General features: G+C 47.9%; 1 non-coding gene across 1 annotated transcript; it reads right to left on the bottom strand.

Moving 5' to 3' along the window:
• Positions 1 to 1,002: 1,002 nt before the first annotated feature.
• LOC112132203 (small nucleolar RNA U13) lies at positions 1,003 to 1,106 on the bottom strand. Its single transcript, XR_002914010.1, has one exon. It is a non-coding gene; the product is annotated as a small nucleolar RNA U13 (small nucleolar RNA).
• Positions 1,107 to 14,023: the final 12,917 nt, after the last annotated feature.

Raw genomic sequence — 14,023 nt, forward strand, 5'->3', positions numbered from 1 at the left:
ATGAGTAAGTGTCTTGTGAGGAGACACTCTGAAGCCATATAAATATCCTGTTTCTCATAAGACTGTCACCACTAGCCTCAGCACCCATTGATGATCTTTGCCTGAATTGTCACTGTGATATTACCAAATTACCAAATGATGGTGATTTTCTAATCTCCTTCTTTTTCTCCTCCTCCTCCTTCTCCTCCTCCTTCTCCTCCTCCTTCTCCTCCTCCTTCTCCTCTCCTTCTCTGGTTTCCTCTTCTTCTTCTTCTTCTTCTTCTTCTTCTTCCTCTTCCTCTTCCTCTTCCTCTTCCTCTTCTCCTTCTTCTTTCTTCTTTCTTCTTCACAGGGTCTTGCTTTTTTGTCCTAGCTGGTCTCAAACTCCTGGGCTCAAGTGATCCTCCTGACTCAGCCTCCAAAGTAGCTGGGCTTACAGGACTAATTCTATCCTTCTATACCTCTTAGCTGGCTCTCAACTCTACAGAAGAGCTTTCCCTACTCATTTATTGGTTGATTTATACTATGTGGACTTAGAGATTCTTATTTTTCTATGAGTTGTACTCATTTGCAATCATTATTTATTTTGATGCTCAAATTGTTTTAGATTTGGCCATGGGAGCAGCTTCAAACTGGCTCCTGTCTCCTTGGGATGTGTCCCCATCATCATAAGAGCCCTTCCTTATTTTCTGGCACAAGATGTTCCAGGCTCATCTTGTCCCTTCCCTGTACCAGCCCTGGGATCAGCCATTTCTCCAGGAGCCCTGGTTCCTTTGAGTGGGGTCTGATATTCAGAAACAAGGATCTGGGCGTCAGGTGTGTGTGCTTCTTGCTACTGGCATGCCATCACTCCTAGGACCTCTCAGTGGTCAGAGCTGAGAAGAAGACCATAGAGTACACTTCTCTATATTTCTCTCTCTCCCTCTCTCTATATATTAAAATATGAGCTCATGCTGATACTTCCAATTCCAACCCCACACTCTAGGGCTTAGTCTAACCTTCCCCTTTATTTATTATTTCTCATGTCACACGGCTAATGTGCTGATGTTGTAACAAGGTGTGAGGGTGGCACATCACACACACTCTCGCAAACACCCAATCATCACACTTACAAGCTGCAAAAGGATCGTGACCTTCCCCTTGAGATTTGCGACTTCTTTCTCTAATAATGAGAAACCTGGTTCCAGGTTACTTATTTGCCCAGTTCTAAAATACCCAGAAAGTTGTTTCCGAATTGCTAACCCATGCACCTATGGAAGAGAAGCCTAGGAGCACCCAGTCATTCAGATCTCCCACCCCGTGCCAGGAGTGGGTGGCCCTTGGCAGCAAATGAGAAAGACAAATGAGGAGGCCGAGCGCAGCCGCTGGCGGGAGAGTGGAGGCCTCCCAGGTGTGCAGGGAGTGCCTCGAGGACCAGTGTGAAGGTGTGTCCTTATCTGAGGACACGATGTGCCCATCAAGCGGGCAGTTGGAGTCACAGACTGAAGGCCATGAGTCCTGCCCTTGTGGCCATGCGAGGGAAGGGCCAGCCTCCTCGCTCCAGTGAGGTGACCTGGTCCGCCCACCTGGTCCTCTGCCACTGAGGAGATACTGGGGCAGCTGTCAGAGCTGACGCCACCCCACGTTCCAGGCCCATCAGTCACTGCTCCTGTATTGAGTCCACCGTTGCCAAGTAACCTCGGGTAAGGAAGCCTCTTGTCTGGGTAGCAAGAAAAGCTGTTATGCTTTTCACTGTGGGCTAATCAATTGGCTCTCAAGTTTTGACTGCTTGATATTGTGGGTCAGTAACCCCCAAGCCTGGAGAACTGTGTAACTCTGAGCTGGACTGTGATGACTTCTCCAAGGCACATGTGGTGCTCTTCCTGTCTCTAGGAGCTCCTAGCAGAGCCTCTCCCTGCACTAGGAAGGATGTGAAGGGAGCCCTGTCCTCTAGGACAGTCTGGGAGAGGGAGGCAGGCAGGGATTAGAGTGACCCCGTGCTGTGACCTCCTCCCCATTCCTGTGCTGGGTGGGACATTGTGCAGTCAGGGACAGCTCCCTAGAGATCTTTAAGTTGAGTCTTGAAAGACGAATGAGTGGATGTTTCCCAGGAATATTTGGGGTAGAGGGAGGAAAGGGAAGAAAACAGGGAGGCAAGGACCAGCCTGCTGGTGTCGGCTAACGGGGACAGGAGGAGAAGACAGGGGCCAGCATGGATCCTCTCATATGGCCTTTGAGGAAACTCCAGGAGACCAGGGAAGGAGATGCTGCTTTTATTTCAGCTCTAAAATGCACTCAGTTGAGAAGTGTGTTTTAAGTTTATTAATATTTTTGGAGGAAACAACCACCACCTCTGCAATGTAAATGTATCTGCCAATGGTATATCTGGATCTAAGAAGCAGTAAAATGGGGAAATGGGGGTAAAATAGAGAAACTACCTGACTTCTCAAGGACCAGCTCAGACCCATGTGGCTGCCTAGTGGGCAGTGCTGCAAAGGATTCTGGGACTGTGTTCAGACACAGCCAGCAAGATGCCGTGATTGATTAGTGATGTCTGGTCTGGAAGCAGGAGTGGAAGCTGAGCCCCTGCTTCCTCTGTTGTGGGCCACGAGGAGCCTTCATTCTCAGGTAATGGGGAGCCAGGGCAGGGTTGGAGGCAGGGAAGTGACTTGATGGCATCTGCATCATGAGATGCATCTGAACCTCAGTTTACAAACTCTTAGATGCTGATGTGAGAGATGTCATTTAAGAAAGTTTTCCATAATTAAAGTGAATGGGCCGGGCATGGTGGCTCAGGCCTGTAATCCCAACACTTTGGGAGGCAGAGGCAGGCAGATAACCTGAGGTCAGGAGTTTGAGACCAGCCTGACCAACATGGTGAAAACTGTCTCTACTAAAAATACAAAAAAAAAAAAAAAAATTAGCCGGGCGTGGTGGCGTGTGCCTGTAATCCCAGCTACTTGGGAGGCTGAGGCAGGAGAATCGCTTGAACCTGGGAGGTGGAGGTTGTAGTGAGCCAAGATGGCGCCACTGCACTCCAGCCTGGGCAACAGAGTGAGACTTGCTCTCAAAAAAAAAAAAAAAAAAAAAAAAAAGAAAAAAAGAAAATTAAGTCCAACTCTGAGTCCCCATTCAGCCAGGCATTTGAGAAATTCATTCTCAGTCACTTTGGTGAGCTCTTTTTACCCTGGATTGGGGGAAAGGTCCCAGAAACTTATGCAGAAATGAAGCATTGGAGAAAGGGGACCCTGCAGGTCATAGCTGCCCAGTCGCAGTCACACTGTGTCCATGGAAATGCCCAGTGTCCCTGCACATGTGAGCCCTTCCGGCCACAAGGTTGTGCTGCTTTCTGTGCCATGCATGGGCACAAGGAGGCCCCGTCTTAGGTCCTCCCTCTCTAGGGACGCCAGGCACCCACCCCTTGTGATGTCCTGCCACTTGCTTGGAGCGAGGCTGCTGAGAGGTGTGTGGGTGCCAGTTGTCCCCAGGACTGACCAGTGTCCATCCCCTGTCAAGCCAGATCTGCCCTCTGCATATTCCCTTACTCATCCTGAGACCACCCACAACTCCAAGTCCAGAGCACTGGGACATACACTGATCCATGGTTTAGGCAGGTACAGAAGATGGGGAAGAAAAGTGTCTTGGGTCTTACACGCAACATTGGCTCTTGGCCCAGAAAAATGAAAGTCCTGGCTACTTGCCGGAGCTGGGAGAAACAGGAGAAAATCAAAGAGCAAAAGCAGACCTTCATGTTTTCATGTCTCACCCTGCTATGCAGCCCCTGGAGGGAGGCAGGGCAGAAGGCCTGATGGAGGGAGGTTGCCCCGGGGATTCTGTGCTGCCCTGGTAAGGGCTGAAGGGCTAAGCCAGCTAGTAAGAAAGGGGAACTGATTCCAAAGGTAACATGAAGGAGGAACCAACAGGACTTGGGGGCATTTGTTATGGAGATGAGAGAGGGACGGGTCTAAGGCAGTATTGGCAATGTCTGGGGACATTTTTAGTTGTCACATCTTCCAGGGGATGGGGGATGGGGGGGACTGTTGGCATCTAGTGAGTAAAGGTCAGAGGCTGCAAAATATCCTACAATGCACCGAACAACCCACAGAACAAAGAATTATCCAGCCCCAGATGAAGTAACTCACAGCTTGCTTATGGGCAATCTCTTTTCTTTTCATTTCCTTTTCTCCTTTTTTCTTTTCTTTCTTTTCTTTTTTTTCTTTTCTTCCCTTCCCTTTCCTTTTCTCCCCTTCCCTTTCCTTTTCTCTTCTTTTCATTTCTTTTTCTTTTTCTTTTCTTTTCCTTTCTTTTTCTTTTTCTTTTCTTACAGGATCTTGCTGTGTCGTCCCAGGCTGGAGTGCAGTGGCACGATCACAGCTCATTGTGGCCTGGACCTCCCAGGCTCAAGCAGTCCTCTCACTTCGGCCTCCTGGTAGCTGGAACTGTAGATGTGGGCCACCACGCCTAATTTTTGTATTTTTTGTAGAGACGGGGTTTTGCCATGTTGCTCAAACTCCTGGGCTTCAAGCAATCCTCCTGCCCAAAGTGTTGGGATTACAGGTGTGAGCCACTGCACCCGGCCAGGCAATTTCTTTCTAATTCTCACAAAACATCTACAAAGTAGGTTTTATCCCCATTTAGTAGATGGAGGAATTGAGATTGGGAGAGGTTAATTTGCCCAATGTTGTGCAAATGGTAAGTGGCTGAACTGAGATTGGAATTTAAGCCGGCTTGACTTTGGAGCACTCAATTTAGTTAGCTGGAACAGTTTGGTCAAACAAAGATTTTATTAAAATGAATTTGGGTTGTTTTCATCTATTAGAAACAGAGCAAGGCAAGACAAAGTGGGTGAAAATGAATTTGAAAAGCTAAAGTAACAAACAAGTAGGTCTTGGTTAACTAAGCAGTGTATAAGTCATTAACAAAACTCAAAAACAGTTAACTGTGGTTGGAAATATTCATTCTAAAAATCAATTTATGAAAATAAAAAACTCACCAAAAAAATCATCAAATAAGTAGAGGAGACATAATTGGCTGAAAATAAACTAGGAGAGAAAAAACCCCTAAAACCCCCCTAAAACTCCAAATCCTCTTTTTTGATTGTTCATTTTTATTGCTTTGTTTATTCTTTCGTGGTTCAAATTCCTTTAGTATTTTTTTCTTTTAATTACAAAAGCAATGAGTGAGCCTTGCAGGAAAAGCAGAAATGTTGGTCAGTCTATATCTAGAGCTACATATCATATATATCTATATATATATATCTATATATATATATACACACACACACACTCACTATTTTTTTTTTTTTTTTTTTTTTTTTGAGACGGAGTCTTGCTCTGTTGCCCAGGCTGGAGTGCAGTGGTGTGATCTTGGCTCACTGCAAGCTCCGCCTCCCGGGTTCAAGCGATTCTCCTGTCTCAGCCTCCCAAGTAGCTGGGACTACAGGCACCTGCCACCATACCCGGCTAATTTTTGTATTTTTAGTAAAGACGGGGTTTCACCAAGTTGGCTAGGATGGTCTCGATCTCTTGACCTCGTGATCTGCCTGCCTCAGCCTCCCAAAGTGCTGGGATTACAGGCATGAGCCACTGCGCCTGGGCCACACACTCACATATTTTATATACATATGTAAGAACCTTGAACCTACTCACCCTGCTTAGGTCAAACATGGTGTATTTTTCCAGACCTTTCTCTATATACACTCATATGAATGTATTTTCTTTCATTCTTTCTCTTTCACTCCCTCGTTCTTGCCTTTTCTTTCTTTCCTTTTAACAAAAACAGGATTACATAGTAATTTCTGTTTTGTAAACTTTCATACTTTACTAAACCAATCCCCTATTTTTTTTACTATTATTATTATTTATTTATTTATTTTTGAGACAGAGTCCTACTCTGTTGCCCATGCTGGAGTGCAGTGATGTGATCTTGGCTCACTGCAAACTCCACCTCCTGGGTTCAAGTGATTCTCCAGCCTCAGCCTCCAGAATAGCTGGGACTACAGGCGCCAGCCACCATGCCTGGCCAATTTTTGTGTGTTTAGTAGAGGTGAGGTTTTCACCATGTTGGCCAGGGTGGTCTGGAACCCCTGACCTGAAGTGATCCACCCGCCTTAGCCTCCCAAAGTGCTGAGATTACAGGGGTGAGCCACTGCGCCCAGCCTCCCTTATTTTTTAACATTTAGATTGTTTCCAACATTTTGCTGTTATAAACCTCACAGTATGGTAATGAAAAGGAATGTACTGCAACCACACGAGAAAAACGAATGTCACGGTGTTGAATGAAAGAAGCCAGACACAAAACATACACAATATGATTTCATTTGTGTAGTATTCTCAAACAGATAGGCAAACCTAAAGCCCAGGCTTAGAGATGCATTCTTAGGAGGCAAAATGACAAAGGCAAAAAGGACACGGTTACACCAGCAGCAGGGTGGCTGTGTCCTTCAGGGCTAACAAGGGTGCTGTGTTGGGAAGGACACTCAGGTGTACCTGGGGGCCAGTGATGTCCTGGCTCTTCACCAGCTGTGTTTTTGTGGGTGCTTACTTTATAATAACTATTAAACAGCACCTTTATGTTTTATGCACTTTTACATCTATATGTGCTGGCCGGGCGTGGTGGCTCATGCCTGTAATCCCAGCACTTTGGGAGGCTGAGGTGAGGAGTTCGAGACCAGCCTGGCCAACATGGCGAAACCCCATCCCTACTAAAAATACAAAAATTAGCTGGGTACGGTGGCAGATGCCTGTAATCCCAGCTACTCAGGAGGCTGAGGCAGGAGAATCGCTTGAACCCAGGAGGCGGAGGTTGCAGTGAGCTGAGATCGTGCCATTGCAACTCCAGCCTGGACGAAAGAGTGAGACTCTGTCTCAAAAAGCAAACAAACAAACAAATACATATGCATGTGCCAAATCATGATAAAAAAACGTTAAAAATGAACAGAATGAAAACACTTAACTAAAAAATTAACTAGAAATTTAAAGCACAGGGTAAAAGTAAATATGCCAAGATATAAGCAAAATACTTGAAAAGGCACAAAATGATGCAATTCACCTTCATGCTGCATTACAATTCTAATTTTTGAAAAATAATGTGGAGTATACTTTTAGACCAAATTGTCCTTTGGGCTGAATTGTTTCCTCTGCAACTTGTTTTCAACCAAACTGTTTTCTGTCCAATTGCTTTTGTTTTTGAACCAGTCACCTGGATTTTTCCAAAACCCAGGCATTTTCTGTGGCCCTCACTGTACTGTACAACTCCGATGGTGATCAGGTCCTTAGTTTTTAGTAAAAACCTCACTGGCTGTGTTTCATCACCTCTGCTTGGGGCTATATGATACTGAAGACTCTTGTCCTGCCTTAGGTCTGAGCCTAAAGTTCTCCTCTGTCTCTCTTAAAAAGCGTTCAGTCGTTCGTTCATTCATTCATTTATTCGCGCATCCATCCACAAGTGGCCATCGCTGAGCACCCACAAGCATGGTCCTGGGCACTGGGTCAGAGCCGCAGGGGGCCTGCAGGGTCTGCTCCAGCAGAGCTCCGTGTGAACATCAAGCAGGTAAAATACAAGGTGTCATGTGGTGATAAGAGAAAGTGAAATGCATCACTGCGCGGACAGCGGATAGAAAGTGACCAGGGAGCTGCGATTTTATACAGGTGGAGTCGGGGGTCCTCAAGGACACGGGGACGTTTGCACTGAGACCTGAGTGAAGCGCAGTCCGCTGCGAGGGTGCCGGGGGAGCGGCCAGGCAGGCGCCCCAAGTGGGGGCCCCCAGGTGTCCAGGGAAGAGTGAGTGAGGAGAGGAGTGGGGCGTGGCCGGGGCCTGATCAGGTGGGGACCCGCCACGGGGGAGGCCTGAGGGCTGTCAGCGGGATGGCATTCGCGGGAGGGCAGAGTTTACAGGGGAGGCGGGGGGCGTGGGCAGAGCGGGAGACAGGGAGAGGAGCTCGGAGGCTTCCGTAGGGTCCGTTGGCCCCGGAGGCAGGGCAGCCCCCTCCCTCGGGGCCTCTTCCTGAGACCAAAGGGCTCCACTCTGTAGGAGCAGCCAGCCCCCTTTCCTCTAGGGAGAGCCGCGGTATTCAGCACCGCCCTCCGTGGCTGCAAGCCTTCCCAGCCAGCCCGGAGCCTCCACCGATCCCTCCTAAAGGCATCTGGTCCAAGCTGCCCCCACTGCGGCCTGTCAAGCACTTTTGGATCCTGGTTCTGTCAGGCCCTCAGTGCCATCTGGCAAACACGGGGTCATCCCTAGATGTAGAGAATATGCCATCCATACCCGACTGCAAATGACTGTATTGACGTTGAGTGGAACAGGCTGAGGACAGTGTCCGCTTCATGCCGCTGGACAGCTTCCTGCCCGTGACCTGTCTCTGCTAATCAAACCTTGGTGGGGCCGAGGATGGTGTAATAAAATACTGAAATTTGCAAGCGATTAATTTTGATTGTTTGTTTGAGACAGGGTCTCACTCTGTGGCCGGGCTGGAGTGCGGTGGTGCAATCGTGGCTCACTGCAGCCTCCACCTCCCTGGGCTCAAGAAATTCTCCCGCCTCAGCCTCCCAGGTAGCTGGGACCACAGGCACAGGCCACTACCTCGGCTAATTTTTTTTTTTTTTTTTGAGAGACGGGGTCTTCCTCTGTCTCCCAGGCTTACTCCTAAAAAATCTGTAACAGTGAGTTCAAAGCTAGTTCCATAGAACCACTATTCTAATTTACTTGCAATCCAATGAACTTTCTCCAGTTGAGGAGAAAGGTTGGCATTCCTTCCTGTTTCTGGCAGGGGACTCAGACCCAGGTTAGCACTGCCACTGCCTCTGGCCTCTGCGGAAATCCCCAGAGGAGCCCCAGTTCTTCTAGACAGGAGGGATTATTTCCAGCCCTGGGGCAGCTTCCTCCTAGTCCTTGGGAAGTTTTTTCCATAACCGAACAAACAAACAAACAAACAAAAAACCCAAAAACCCCTCACATTCACCTTCCCTCTCCGTACCCTTGACCCCAATAACCTCACTCCTGCTTAGTCAACCTCACTTCCCTCTGCTTGCAAAATCATTTTTTATTTTACACAGTGATTCCTCATGGCAGTATCCTCCTGTTCTCTACAAAGGTGGATCAGAAGTAACTTCCAAAATTACAAATACTAAAATAGGAAAAATGTTGAGTAACCAAGGCCAGAGAAGAGACTAAGGGGAAACTGGGTCACAAACATGCAAATTACAGGTTCTCACAAAATTACTAAAGGTGAAGTGTGAATTTGGCTCTGAGTTTCCTGACAGCCAAAGGGAGAAGAGAAAAACGATTTGTTGCATGATTCACTGTTTCCCTGAGGTAAACACACCTGTTTTTCAGGGGAAAGCAATGGGATTACTGCAATGAGTTCCAAAAGAATAATTTTCCCTGACATTATAAAGTGTGGTGACGAGAAAGCAGGGCCAGGTTCTATCCTGATTATCTCTTTACACTTCCACTGATACCTCTTCTGGGCCACATGCTGTTCCATGCCCTGTGCTAGTCTGCATTGACTGGTAGCTTCTTTGACCAAAGTTATTAACTGCAAAGTAGCCAAGAATTGTCACAACCTCTGCAGTTGCTCAGAGGTCATACTTGAAATGTGGAGTTGTCCCTGTCTGGGTAGAGGTCTAGCTATGGTTGTTCTGAATTTGCAGTGCAAAGGTGCATGTGAATGCTGGAGCTGAAGTCATTTTGCCCTCTTCTGATGAGATACTTGCAACATATGGGCATTTTAGCAAGGGCTTCCCTCTGTCTCTCTCTCTGAGCCACCTCTGTACAACCTGGTCTGTCTATGAGAGGAGCTGCCCTGCAGGGCTGGAGGGGTCTCAGGGTCGTTTTGACCTTCCGAACAGCACATAGGTGAGGTACTACCTGGAAAATACCCACCCCTCCACTGTCAATGCCCACATTCTGTCCCTGAGTCACCCTCTGCTCCCTCTTTCGGTTTAACCACTTCCTGCCCAACAGCACAGTCAGAATGACATATTTGAACACTTCCCCACCCTCTAATGTAATTTTCCCTTCCAAGCTTATTTCTTCTCTGAGTGTTGGAATTTTGTATTCTGAAAATCCAAGTCACATGCCAGACAGTGTTCGAACGTTCTCTCCTTGGCTGGGAAAATGATCATAATTGCTCATATGTACTGAATGCTTTCTGCATGTCAGGCACGGGGAAAAGCTGTTTGCATACTTTACCTTACTTAATCCCCCCAGCAGCCCTGGGAAGTACATGCTGTTATTATCCTCACTCTACAGACCGGGTCAGTAGAGTCCCAGATACTTGCCTGGGGTCACCGAGGGTGTAAGGGTGGCGTTGGCATCGACCCTTAGCTCCATTTGACCAGCATCTGTGCACGTGACCATCACCCAGGACCACCTTCCGGGGTACCTAGGGGACATGGGCACTCCCCCCCGAGTTTCTGTTTCCACTTGGCCAGCCTATTCGTCTCTGTTGGTCATTACTGGCTCGAATGCTTCAGAGCAATGCTGTTTTCCACCTTCTGGGGGATGACAGTATCAGCGTGGCAAGGCGAGTGTGTTGGATGTTCTGCTTGTAACTAAACGGATGCTGGTTCTCCCATGCCCACTGGTCCCTGTGCATCGCTGGGGGCTATCTCCAGGCGTCACCCAGCCCGGCCATCTGGCTGGCCAATGGTGTTGGTTGGCCAGTGCCTTTCTCTCTTTCCCCTATCCCTAAGGCCCTCCCAGGTGCCTTCTCCTCCAGGATGGCTGCTTTCTTTGAAGGCAGACGTATTTCTGACACAGAGCTCCCTGCGTTGAGACTGTCTTCCTCACCTCTGCCCCCAGGCAAGGCCAAGCGCATCCTAGAAAAGCCCCCGCCCTTTTCTCCAGGGCCTGAGTGGGCCTCTCTAGCTCCAATACCCCCAGTCCACCTCGGACCTGGCCTCAGGTGCATGCCCTTGGCCTCCGTCCCAGCTCTTCCTGTGGTCATCCCTTTGGATGAGATGGTTTGCCTGTCCCATTACATCCCTAGCCTGTCTTCACCAGACACGCTGCCTTCACCCACAGCCGGGGAGGCTCCCGGAAGCTTCAGCCAGTTAGAGCCTGCCCTGCCATCTGCCTGAAAGTGGGTTAGTCACTCTGTCCCAACATAAAGCTTCCCTTTCCTCTGGGCAACATGTTCAACCCAGCCAGCAGCCAGTAGCCACATCTACCTCATCTAGTCTCCACAAGGACACTCGCAGAGGCAATGACTCCAGAATTCTGCATGGAACAGAGTGCACAGGGAGCTGCCTTGCCACCCAGTTTGGGCTGAGCCCTGAACAATACTTCCTGCAGAGACCCTGCCTGTGGGACCCTTGGCCACTGGAAGCTGAATGTCCTTTACTTTTATATATATTTGAAAATAATTCCAACTTTTATTTTAGATTCAGGGGTGCATGTGCAGATTACAAGGGTTTGTTTTTTTAGTTTTAGTTTTTTGAGACAGGGTTTCTCTCTGTCCCCCAGGCTGGAGTGTAGTGGTACAATCATAGCTCAAAGGAGCCTCGACCTCCTGGGCTCCCATCCTCCCATCTCAGCCTCCAGAGCAGCTGGGACGACAGGCCTACGTGTCCTTTATTGATGGGAAGGCCTAAGTGGGCAATGAGCCTTCCATAGTCTCTTGGCAGAGAGCCTTGGTATGGCCCTCCTCATCTAGGTCATAGTGACATCGAAGAGGTGGGTCAAAGCTGCACTGGGTAATGGGGACTCCAAGGCCTAAGTAGAAGTCATGTATGGTAAATACTGGTTGAATAAATAAGTGATGTCACAGGGTTCGCCACCAAGAAGACATGGGATAGAGAGAGTGTCTTCCTTTGAGAGCATGCTGGTTTATTCCCACTAGATCTCCAGGAGGATCAGCAGTGGGGGGGGGTCCTTCTTCACAATAGGCACAGAGGGAAGTTGAGATTGAGAGGAGAGCCATGGCCTAGTAATTGTATTGTGAATTCCCATTTTTCTGCTCCACTGTCTAGAATCTAAGGTCCCCTCCAAAGAAAATAGGTAGCCTCGTTCAAAGACTTAAAAAGGAAAAGATGCCGTATATGGAAGACTGATAACAATTTGGTACAGCTCTTGCAAAAATTGGGGCAAGGGAGTGTGGGGCTCAGCAGCCCGGCTGCTGACGCTTCCAGTCCTACCCCTCACTAGCTCTGTGGGTTTGGGGCAAAATGCCTCACTTCTCTCTCCCTCAGCTTCCTCACCTGTAAAGTTTGGATAATGCTAGCCCTCCCCTCCCAGGGCCAATGCGAAGGTTCACGGAGGCCCTGCAGTGGTGCACCCAGCCCTTAGTCAGCACTCAGTAAATGTGGGCTGACCCTCGTTATGACATGGGCCCATACAGCATAACAAGTGATATTTTTTCATCCAGCTACCGTGAACAAGTCAGGAAACTTCGGAAATAAGATTTGTCATCTTGTGGGGGAGGCTATTTTATGTGAAAGCTGTCTAATTATCTACAGTTCAAAGCTTCCTCTCCACAACCACAGTAAACAAGGGATCCTGATGCTTTAGAGAACATAGCTTTTGTTGAGGTTGTGACCAATGCACTATTAGGTGGGTTCCATTTGGAGCTTGTCCACGGTGCTGGATCCTAGAATCACACATCCTAAAAGGGCCCAGCTGCCACCCCTACTCTTTGGAGAAAGCAGACAAGGCAGGCCACTTTCTAAAGTAGAAGTACCAGAAAGTTCCTTTTTCATCAGACCTGCAGGCAGAATGCCAATGCAGTTAACTTATAGGGCACCATAAAAACCTTTCAAAAATTTTAGGTGGTTTTTAGAATAAGAAGTCATTGGTCAACAAGGAGAAAGACAACTTTTTCCTCCTGTTGACTCTGAAAAAGTGCTCTCTTGGTGTAATAAAAACAGGAAGACTGCACTTGGCGAACTTGCCAAGATGAGGACTTGAGCGCCAGTGAGACTCACGCTGGAAAGGTGGCAGCATGAGGCAGGGGTTTGTGTGCTGTTCTTAGATGTGTCCTCACCTCTAGGACAGAGCCTGATATGGAGCAGGTGCTCAAGCCGTATTTGTTCAGTGAATGAATAAATGTATACTAACCAGATGGGTTAGTATGTAAAGGAACGGACATCCTCAGCCAGTGCCTCTCTCCTCTCAGTGAATTGTGCAATCCATTTGTGTTTCCTTTGACATGCCCCAGCCTCCAGGCCACACCGCAGCCCCACGAAGCTGGACCCTGCCTGAGCACCTGCCTCACTGCCCTGGATGTTCTCCTTCCCAGTAATGCTCCTTTCCCAGCAAACACTCACTCTTCCTCCAGGGCCCAGCTCCAATGCACCACCTCTAACTTCTCATGGAGCTTTCCCATACAACTTTATTCCACAACTAATTACACTGCATTAAATTGTGTGTGTATCTTTCCCAGCAGGCTACAGGCTGCTCGAAAGATGCAGAAGTCTTGGCAGTGCTTACAGCCTGCATCATTAGAGGCACCCAAAACAAAGGGCAAGTCAGCCAAGAATGAGTGAACGAGCAGGCGAAACCGGTAGGTGGGATGATGGGGCAGTGGAGAGGGTGGGACTATGGCTAATTCTGATCAACAAATGGGCTCAACTGGAGCCACACAATCTCAATCCTCATCACAGGCTCCAAGGGCTGGAAACTTTTAGCTAGTGAAGTTTCCCTTAAATTAAAAGAAAAAAAAGAAATCTGATGAACACAGTTCTGCAAGGAGAATCATGAAAGGGTAAATGGGGATACAAAACATCAGAAAGACCAAAATTTCTTTAATAATGAAATAATTTATTATTTGTTAACAGTTGAACAATACAGTTTACATATACACAGCAAAGATTCTCTAAAACATGTAGTAGTTTCTAAAAATGCATGTGCTAACTGTAGTAAAAAGCACCATTCTCTATGATCTTGACACAGGATTTACATTGGCGTCATATTTACATAAAGAAACATCTGGAAACAGAATAGCATACCCTTTCATCTGCTGCTCCCCTGTCAGGCTGTGTGTAGCATTAGGAAGATGGCCCCCCCAAAAATGATGGTAACAGCAATATTCCAAGAGCACCAATTCTAGGGATGGGGTAAAGGCAA

Source organism: Pongo abelii, chromosome 12, assembly GCF_028885655.2.
Source record: "Pongo abelii isolate AG06213 chromosome 12, NHGRI_mPonAbe1-v2.0_pri, whole genome shotgun sequence".
Lineage (NCBI taxonomy): Eukaryota > Metazoa > Chordata > Mammalia > Primates > Hominidae > Pongo > Pongo abelii.